The sequence below is a fragment of the Dipodomys ordii genome, unplaced genomic scaffold (genome assembly GCF_000151885.1).
Source record: "Dipodomys ordii isolate 6190 unplaced genomic scaffold, Dord_2.0 Scaffold64, whole genome shotgun sequence".
Taxonomy (NCBI): domain Eukaryota; kingdom Metazoa; phylum Chordata; class Mammalia; order Rodentia; family Heteromyidae; genus Dipodomys; species Dipodomys ordii.
The window spans coordinates 1,384,637-1,394,555 of record NW_012267280.1 but is presented as its reverse complement, the minus strand read 5'-3'; the positions used below and the strand labels follow the sequence as shown (position 1 = coordinate 1,394,555).

At 53.5% G+C, this 9,919-nt stretch overlaps 1 protein-coding gene across 1 annotated transcript in view; it reads right to left on the bottom strand.

Moving 5' to 3' along the window:
• Window positions 1–9,680, bottom strand: part of Gng7 (guanine nucleotide binding protein (G protein), gamma 7) — a 66,440-nt gene extending 56,760 nt beyond the window's left edge. The window contains exon 1 of the mRNA XM_013022774.1: window positions 9,631–9,680. The gene's annotated coding sequence lies outside the window, so the exon portion shown is untranslated. The remainder of the gene's footprint in view (window positions 1–9,630) is intronic.
• Between the last annotated feature and the right edge of the window lie 239 nt (window positions 9,681–9,919).

The window sequence follows — 9,919 nt, the reverse complement described above, 5'->3', positions numbered from 1 at the left end:
GGGGGGGGGGGACAGGGCACTGGGGACAGGATGCCACATTCCAGAGGCTTCCAGCTCCATGGCTCAGCCCGTAGCCGGCAGCTGACTCAGCCAGGCTGGACGCGTGTGACCCTGTCTCTTTTGGGGGAGCACAACAGTTATGTTCTCGAGGCTCTCTGTGCACTGGTCCCCCTCCTCCGCCCTCACACACAAGGTCGCCTGCGTGCGGGTCAGGAGAGGATGGTGGGGTTCTTTCCCTCCTTCTCTGAACATCTGGAAGGGCTTTCACTCGCGGGCCAGCTGCTGTGCTGCGCTGGGCACAGCACGCAGCCTCTCTGTGGACTGTCTGCCCTGCTCGCTCGGGAAACAGAGAGTTGGCTACGGCTGAAAGCAAAGTCTTGGTCCGGGCGGGTGGGTGGGTGGGGGTGGGGGGAAGCGGGGTGCTTCTTCACCTCAGATTGGAGCTCCTGTTCAAGTTCACCAGGGCTGGGCCCCGTTTTCTGGCTGTTGGGTGGGGGCTGCCCTGGGGCTCTGCCTTCTGGCCCATGCTGGGGCAGCTCGCAGCTGGGCTGATTGCAGCCTCTCTCTCTCTCTCTCTCTCTCTCTCTGTGGCTCTGTCTGTCTGTCCCACCGTCTCGTCATGTCTTATGGAAAATCTCCCCACTTTACCACTGCTGTGTGCTGGGCCCACTGGTACTCGTGGATGCTCACCTCTGTCCCCCGTGGAGCCACCCGTGACTCCCAGCCCCTGGGCCCCAGGCCCCCGAACCCACCATCCCTCTTCCTGTCTGAATCTGCCGCCCCTGGGTGTACTTCCCATCTCTTGGATGGGTTCAGAGACAACCAGACGATATCAGAGTTCATGATGGGGGGGGGCTTCATTTACACCTGCAAAAGGCTTTCTGCCTATAATACAAACCCAGGGAGGGGAATTAGATAAGGCACGGGCGCCCAGGGGTGCCATCCTGGAACGCAGCCATCTTGGATCGGCGCCATCTTGGACCGGTGCCATCTTGGAACTGTGCTTACTACAGCAGGGACACACAAAAAACCATGCTGGCAATGGCACCTCGGCAAACACGTGACCAGTAACCTATAAAGAACGTGCCCCACGGAGTCCAGGCTCCATGAAGGCACAGAGGAGACTCCACAGAGGGGAGTGGAGAGAGGATCAATCAGGAGGTCTGTGCAGGCTGGGAAGCAAGGGACAGGTTTAGCGCTTGAGCTTTTCCGTGTCGCTGGGGATAGATGGCCAGCGTGCACCGCAGAGCTCAGCTGTTGGTTGAGATGGAGTTTATCAAGCTTTCAGGCCTGAGCTGACCTCTAATCCTTATCCTCAGATCTCCCAAGCAGCTGTGATTACAGGCCTGGGCCTGTAACCTCGCCGGCTGCCTCTGTGTTCCTTACACAGGAAGGCATGGACAGCCATAGCTGTCCATGGAGGGACACTCCATGGCTGTCTTCCCCCTTCCCCCCCCAACTAGCTTCCTGAGAGACCTTTGACTTTTGACCTTTGACCACTTCCAAAATGACCTCATGATTGCAGAATTCAGCACCTGACAGTTCCACTTTCTGCTTTTTTGGGTAGTTTATTGGCAATAAGATTCTCACGGACTTTCTTGCCCAGGCGGGCTTTGAGCTGCCATCCGTATAGCTCAGCCTCCCGAGTAGCTAGGATTACAGGCATGAGCTACCAGTGCCTAGCTTAGGAAGCCACTCACCCTGCTGGGCATCAGTGTCCTATCTGTGCAGGGGGGTGCAGCAGACCTGCGGACATCTGTGCGTTCTCAACAGAGAGCTTTCCTGAGACAGCTGGAGAGGAGGGTGTGGCCCAGCCCCATCAGGAATTTGGGGTGCTGGACTTGCAAGGGGATAGTTATCAATGGGGTCGGGGAGATTCAGAAAAACAAGAAAATGTCCATCACGGCGTGCTGAAATTCTCCGAAGATCAGAGACTTGAAGATTGCAAAGACACACATAGGGGGCAGCCAGAAAGACAGACACACCCACCCAACAAGCTGAAGGCTGGGTGTGGTGGCACATGCCTCTCATCTCAGCTACAAGGATAACGGAGGTGGGAGGGTGGACAGTGGTCCAGGCCAGCATGACCAAAAAGCTTGAGACTTTTATATGGAAAATAACGGAAGCAGGAGCTGGAGGCGTGGCTTACATTGTGTGGGCGTGACTTAAGCGGTGGGGGTGAGGCCTAGGTGGTGGGACTCATATCCGTGGGCGTGGCTTGTGTGGGGGCGTGGTTCAGTGCTAGTACACCAGCTTAGCAGATGCTAGGAAGAACACAGCAGGAAGCTGATTGGCTCCAGGAACTCCCAGAGATGCCAAATCTACAAGGTGAATATCCTGATTGGTCTTGGACTGTCAGTGGGGAAGAGGAGAAAGGTACCTCATCTCTGTGAGATGTTGCCCAAACTTAAGTCAGGGGGGGAAAGAGATCCTGGCTAGGAGGTCAGTGTGAAGAACACGGGGCCAGCCGCCACACAACCAAGTTCGAAGTCTCAGAGATGAGAGATGTCTGAGCAGCTGTCATGGCTCAGAAGAGCCCGAGGACATGCATGCCACCTGGGCTCCTGGACCACGGCGAGGGCACTAACTAAGCTGGGGGGTTCAGCTAAGTGCAGGTCATCAGAGTTGGTTTCTTTGCTGTGTAAAATGTTGCCGCAAAGAGAAACTAGGTGTGCACTCAATCTTGCCGGATTTTCTCTAAGCCCAAAGCGAAAAGGTTTTTCAGACTTGCCAGGTATGGTGACATATGCCTGTAATCTCAGCGCTGTGAAGGCTAAAGCCAAAGGATCTTGAGTTCCAGACCAGCCTGGGAGACACAGCAAAACCTTGGCTCAAAAAACCAAACCAAGGGCTGGGAAGGTGGCTCAGTGGTAGAGTGCTTGCCTCACATGTTTGAGGCCCTGGGTTCGATTCCTCAGACCACATAAACAGAAAAAGCCAGAAGTGGCGCTGTGGCTCAAGTGGTAGAGTGCTAGCCTTGAGCATAAGCAGCCCAGGGATAGTGCCCAGGCCCTGAGTTCAAGCCTCAGGAATGGCAAAAAATAAAAATTATATATAATTATATATAAAATATAAATTACATATATAGAATTATACATATGTATATCAAGAAAGAATTCAGAAACGCATCTGGCAAAACAGCCCACATTAAGTAGTTAACCCTTTGCTGTCTAAGCTTTTCAGGTGGAGCAGGAGGGCTTTGTCAGTGCCCACAACTTTTTTTTTTTTTCCAGTACTGAGATTTAAACGTAAGACCTCCTGGTGGTGCACTACCATTTGAGTTAAGTCTTCAGCCCAGCTTTTTTGCTGCTTACTTGGCAATGGAGTCCTATGGGCTCCCTGGGCTGGTCTTAAACTTTGGTCCTCCAGATCTCTTGCCTCCTAAGTGGCTGGGCTTACAGGAGTGACTCACCAGCATGGACTGGAGCCCCAACTGCTTACAGACACCACCCTGGCCCTTCAGGCTGAGTCCCCGCAGCGGGGACTCTGAGGCAGAGCTCTGAGCGTGGATGCTGGCCTGACACAAGCTTTTTTTTTTTTGGTCCAACCCTAATGAACCCTTTCCAGCTCCCACAGGGCTCCACATGTTCCCACAGCCCCCAGACATCTTATCATACATGGCTCCCATCCCCATGAGTGTTTTGAGTCAAAAGAGGCCGAGGTTCCACAAATCCTCAGTGACCAAGCTGTGTGTCACTCCTGCTCTGTGGGAGGCTGGCTGCTCAAGTGTGTGGTTGCTCAGCAACAGGCCTTATGCTTGTAGTAGCTGGGCTCACTGGATAGCTCGCCCCCCCCCCCCGCCCCAGCAACCCGAGCCCCACTCTCACTACCCCGAACTCGGAGATGGTGGATATGAACCTCTCTGGGTGTTGGTTTCTTCATCTGTTAAACGTGGTGGTAGCAATGTTTGCTTCAGTCATAAAGCCCAAATCAGCTCAGGAGTGGGTTGCTATCCAAGGCTTTTGCGGGAACCATGGGAGTGTCATGACGTAGCCCCAACTCTAGATCCTCCTGTCTCTGCCTCCCAAGGGCTGGGGTTACAGGCATGCGCCACCAGGGCTGGCTGAGAGGAAGGGCATAAGTCACCCTGTGAGGTAAGCTTCTGGCATGACAGGGCTCTCCCTCAGCATCATGGGCTCCTGGGGCAGGAGCATTCGTTGTCTGAGGGGTCATCCTGTGTGTTGCCTGGTGCTGAGCAGTGTCTCCAGTAGGAAGCATCTAGAAATCCTGACAGTTAAAAATCTCTCCTGGCTGGGCGCCAGTGGCTCACACCTGTCATCCTAGCTACTCAAGAGGCTGAGAGCTGAGGATCACAGTTCAGTTCAAAGCCAGACAGAGCAGGAAAGTCCATGAGACTCATCTCCAGTTAAACACCAGAAAATCAGAAGTGGCTGAAAATGGTAGAGTGCTAGCCTTGAGCAGAAAAGCTCAGGGACAGCGCCCAGGCCCAAGCCCCATGACTGACCCCCTCCAAAAACAAAACAAAAAAACACAAAAATCTCCTAGAGGCAAAAACTGTTCCAGCTGAGAGCCTGAGTCTGGGATCCCAACGGATCCAAAGAAATTCTGCATCCATAGTTATCTCCCCTCCTGGAATCCTAGGTTACTCCCAACTTGGAGTGGAAAGAAGAGAGGATGGCGGTTCCCAATGCTGAGCTTCCCCAGCAGCGTGTCCTGCTAGCTCTTGGAAGCAGGGAGAGGATTTTGTCCCCAATAATTAATGCAAAGTCTTTCCCTCTGTCCCCAGGGCACCAGGGCTTGGTTGCTCTTTGTCTGGCGTGTGTCTGACCTCCACCTACACCATGACAGGCATTCCCTAGCTGGGAAAGCCACATATCCCCAGATAACCCTGCAGGGTTTTCTGCAGAGGGCAGGACCACCCTGAAGTGACCCCGGCTTCTAGGGTGTCGGTGTCATGCGAAGCAACCCAGCTTCCCTTTAGCTGCAGACAGGGCAGGGAGAAGGTTCCAGGCATGGTGTGCTACAAGCAAGGGGGCCCCTTTGTTGGATCTCAGCACAGCACCCGTAATTATGCGTGCGTCGTGTATAATTATGCACAGCCAGCAGCCGTGACCATCCTCAATCAAAACGCTAAGGTTTCCACTGGATTATCTTGGCAGATCTTTCAGAGAACAGCTTGTCCGCAGAGAGAACTGATAATAACATGAGTTTCAACACGCCCGCACAGACTGCAAGGTGGTGACCAGGCAGAGGCCTGCTCTGATGTGGTGGATGGCAGCATAGGAGGTCCACTCTGATTGGTAGATGGTGAAGCTGGAAGGCTGCTCTGATTGGTAGAATGAGGCACTGGAGGCCAGCTCTGACTGGTGGATGGTAGAGCTGGAAGCCTGCTCTGGTGGATGAGGAGGAGGACACTAGAGGCCCGTTCTGATTAGTGCATGGTGAAGCTTGAGGCCTGCTCTGATTGGTGGACTATGGCACTGGAGGCCAGCTCTGATTGGTGGATGGTAGAGTGGAGATCAGCACTGATTGGTGGATGGTGCTAGGGGTCCACTTTGATTGGTGGATGATGCTGGAGTTTGTTCCCACATGAGGCCACTCTCCAGATAAAAGTCTCCCATAATAGCTGGGCAATGGTGGCTCATGCCTGTCATCTTACCTACTCAGGAGACTGAGATCTGAGAATCGAGGTTCGAAGCCAGCCCAGGCAGGAAAGTCTGTGAAACTCTTATCTCCAATTAATCACCAGAAAACTGGAAGTGGCACTGTGGCTCAAGGGGGAGAAAGCTTGCTTTGAACTGAAGAGCTGAAGGAGAGCGCCCAGGCCCAGAGTTCAAGCCCCACGACTGACCAAAAAAAAAGTCTCTCATGACGCTTTTTAGAAGAGACCTTTACTAACTCTCCCGAAGAACAAGGAACTCTGGAAAAACACACTCAGCTACTGAAGGGCACAGGGACAGTTTGTGGTCTAAGATGAAGTGCTGAGTGATAGACACAGCTTGTGTTGGGGTGATGATCCCCGCAGTATGATGAGCCAGCAGATCATTCTCTGGGGTTGTCCCACCCTGCAGGGGGCTGAACAGCGTCTCCCTCCACCTCGGGTCAGGGTCTCCCCCAGCATGACTGCCACACGTCCCCAGACCTCTCCCAGAATCCTCAGTGCCTATAGAATGGCTCCAGCAGTAATGACAAGAAAGCGAGCAGCAAGCTGGGTGCGGGGGGCTCATGCCTGTAATTCTAGCTACTCAGGAAGCTGAGATCTGAGGACCACAGTTCAAAGCCAGCCTGGACAGGAAAGACTGTGAGACACCTATCTCCAATAAACCACCAGAAAACCGGAAGTGGTGCTGTGGCTCAAGTGGTAGAGTGCTCCCCTTGAGCTGAAGAGCTGAAGGACAGCACCCAGGCCCAGAGTTCAAGTCCCACGACTGACAAAGAAAAAAAAAAGGAAGAAAGCAAGCAGCAAGTTTTGGAAAAACAACTGAGGTTGCTCCCACACCAAGAACCGATGCCCAGAACCCACACTTTGGGGCTGCAAGTGTGAGCGAGGAGACTCTGGCTTCTAGGGCCAACTACACTGTCTATTCGCAGTGACCACACTCACAAACCCCAGGGCAGGGGACCCCCACATTGTCACCCTGCAGATGAAGTAGTCTGTAGCCATCTTCGGGGAGAAAGGAGAACCTGGAGGAGGTGACAGCCAGCCGGGTCCTGACACTCCCTTGGCTGGGTCCCTGGGGGCCATGCGTCTCTGCCCTGGTCCTGGTGGGTTGTGGGGTTTGTGTGCCTCCTTCTCCTCCCCAGACACCTAGCAACAAGGGGCCACAGAGTCGGGTGGTGGGTGCTGGCGTGGGGAGAAGCCTCAGGTCTGTGATGGGAGGCCGCCGGACAGTCTGAGAAGCAGAATAATGTCCCTGCCAGCTGACACAGTGGACCCCAGTTCTCAAAGAGGGGAGTGAGATTTGCCACAGGCATCTAAGGGGTGGCCCAGCAGCCTCACCTCCATCCATCTTCACTCACCTGCATTTCTACACCTGCTTCCTCAAGCTCAGGGCCAGGCCCCTGAAAATTGTCAGCCTACTCTGCCCCCTGGTGGTCATTTGTGATAATAACAGGTCCTCGAACCATAGAACACCGGACCACCTGAGCAAGCTCCCAAGAGTAGGGGCAAGGATGTAGGGGTTGGGGGGAGGGGGCGCTGAGGGTCTCCCTAGGGGACACTGTGGCTGGCCTGGATACAATCTCGGGACTCTGTCCCCAACACAGCGTCCAGACTCAGTATGATTCACACTGGGGCCAGGTCCTCTCTGGGCTGTCCTGGGCCCTACAGGGAACTGAGCAGGGCCTTTGTCCTTCCCAATCAAAAACAAGTGTCCTGAGCCAGGCGCCGGTGGCTCACGCCTGTCATCCTAGCTACACAGGAGGATGAGATCTGAGGATCACGGTTCAAAGCCATCCTGAGCAGGAAAGGCAGTGAAACTCTTATCTCCAGTAAACCACTCAGAAAACTGGAAGTGGCGCTGTGGCTCAAGTGGTAGAGCGCTCGCCTTGAGCTGAAGAGGTGAGGAACAGCGCCCAGGCCCAGAGTTCAAGCCCCAGGACCAACAAAACAAAAACACAACAAGTGTCCTTTTAGACCAAGGGACCAGATGGGACACCCTAGAGATAAAGCTTGATGGGACTGAAGACTCAACTACAACCAATATATACAGAAATGTTTAAGTAACGTTAAAATCTGGAAGACTGAACAGAACAGCAATGCTCAGTTCTCTGTAGAAAATCCCCTCCAGCATGAAGCTGGGTGCTGGTGGCTCACGCCTATAATCTTAGTTATGCAGGAGACTGAGATCTGAGTTCAAGGCCCAAACAGGCAGGAAAGTCCATGAGACTCTTATCTCTAATGAACTACCAGAAAACTGAAAGTAGTACTGTGGCTCAAAGTGGTAGAGCACTTGCCTTGAGCAAAAGAGTTCAGGGACAGTGCCCAGGCCCTGAGTTCAAGCCCCACAACCAATAATTTTAAAAACAAAAACACAACAGTCCATCATGAGCAAAAGCTAAAGTGTTGAGATTCTCAGAAAAAGATCTGTTATATATGTAACCAAGAGACAAATACATACACACACACACACACACACACACACACAACTCCAACAGGTCAGGGACAGAAAAATCCCCCATGGAAAAGTCAGCAAAGGAGCCAAGTATGGTGGGGCGTGCCTGTAATCCCTGCAGTAGGCAGGCAGAGGCAAGAGGATCTGAGGCCAGCGTGGGTTACTTGGTGAAATCGTGTCACAAAAAGCCAAGCAAATCAAACCAAATCAAAACAAAACAAAAAGTGAAGCCAGCAAAGAACACAGGGACCGCTCACTTCAGAAACCCAAAGATGACCCGACATGACAATAAAGGATTGTTTTTGCGGGCCAGAGTTGCAGAGGTTTAAAATTGCACTGGGACTGGGCGCCAGTGGCTCCTCAGGAGGCTGAGATCTGAGGATCGTAGTTCAATCCCAGCCAAAGGCGTGAAAGTCCGTGAGACTCTTCTCTCCAATGAACCACCAAAAAGCTGGAAGCGGAGCTATGGCTCAAGTGGTAGAGCTCTAGCCTTGATCAGAAAAGCTCAGGAGACAGTGTCCAGACCCTGAGTTCAAGCCCCAGGAGCAGCGCACATGCACGCATGCACGCGCGCGCATGCGCACACACACACACACACACACACACACACACACACACACTCACAGAGGAACTTCATCAAGATATAATTCCTAGACCATCACAGATCAATTCAGTGGCATTTAGGATACTTAAGGAGCCATACAACCATCACCAATAACTACTTCTAGATCATTCCACCACCTTGAAAGTATCCTTATCCACACTGGGTGGGGGAGGGAGGGGTTGCGTGTGTTGCTCTCACTGAGTGCCGTGGCCTCGTGGTCCCTCCACACTGTGGCTTGCGTCACAGCCCTGTCTTGTTCCTGGCTGATTAATATTCCACCCTGTGGACACATGGTGCTGTGTCCGCTTGGCCCTCCACCGGCCCTGGACTCATGTATTTCTACATGCGCACATGCACGTCCTCTGCTTTTTAAGTATGTCCAGTTCTAGATCATTTCCTGTCACCACGGGCAAAAGGCAGGAGTGGCTGGGTGACCCAGTGAGGGACGGGTGCGCCCCCCCCCGCATCCCCCCACCCCAATGTCTGCTGTGGCCTCCAGGACCATAAGCTAGAACAACCTTTTTGTCTTTCTACAGCACCCAGCCTTGGGTGTTTTCTCACAGCAACAGAAAACAGACAACCAAGTTCCAAATGTGCATCACCTCCAAAGACTTCGTGTGTCTGCGGTGACGTGTGAGGGCTGGCCACGCCCCTGTGAGACCTGGAAATGGGAGGAAAGGGCTGTGGAGTGGAGCTCAGACAACCAAGAGGCAGGTATTCCAGGTGTGCACGTCCGCGCTGGCGCGACACTGTCTGAGGTTCTGGATGACAGCCATCAGCACCACCATCTCCAGCCATGCACCAGTGGCCCAGGACCACACACCTGAGCAGGCCCTTGTAGTCACAGCCAGATGCGGTCTCTGCAGGAATCAATACTCCCCCTCCCTTGCACCCCAGCTTCACCCTCCCCAACTCCATGGCAAATGCAAATAGAAATATCCCAGTGCCTACCTGTGCTGTGGGCTCTGCCTTCCCCTGCTCGATTCCAGCCCCGAGCTTTCTTCCCTACAAGAGAAACAGCACATTAGCCGGAAACGCCAGCTGCTGACTGGAGTTCATCCCCATGGATGGTTACGATGGTGACAGACATCACTTTGCAAGTCCTGCCTCCGAGTCGCTCCTTCAGGCTGAGGATGGCACCAACCAGAGGCCCCCAGATGCCGCCCGCCAAACCAAAGGGAAGCTTTTTAAAAGATGCGAGAGACCAAGCCGGGCGCTGGTGGCTCACGCCTGTCATCCT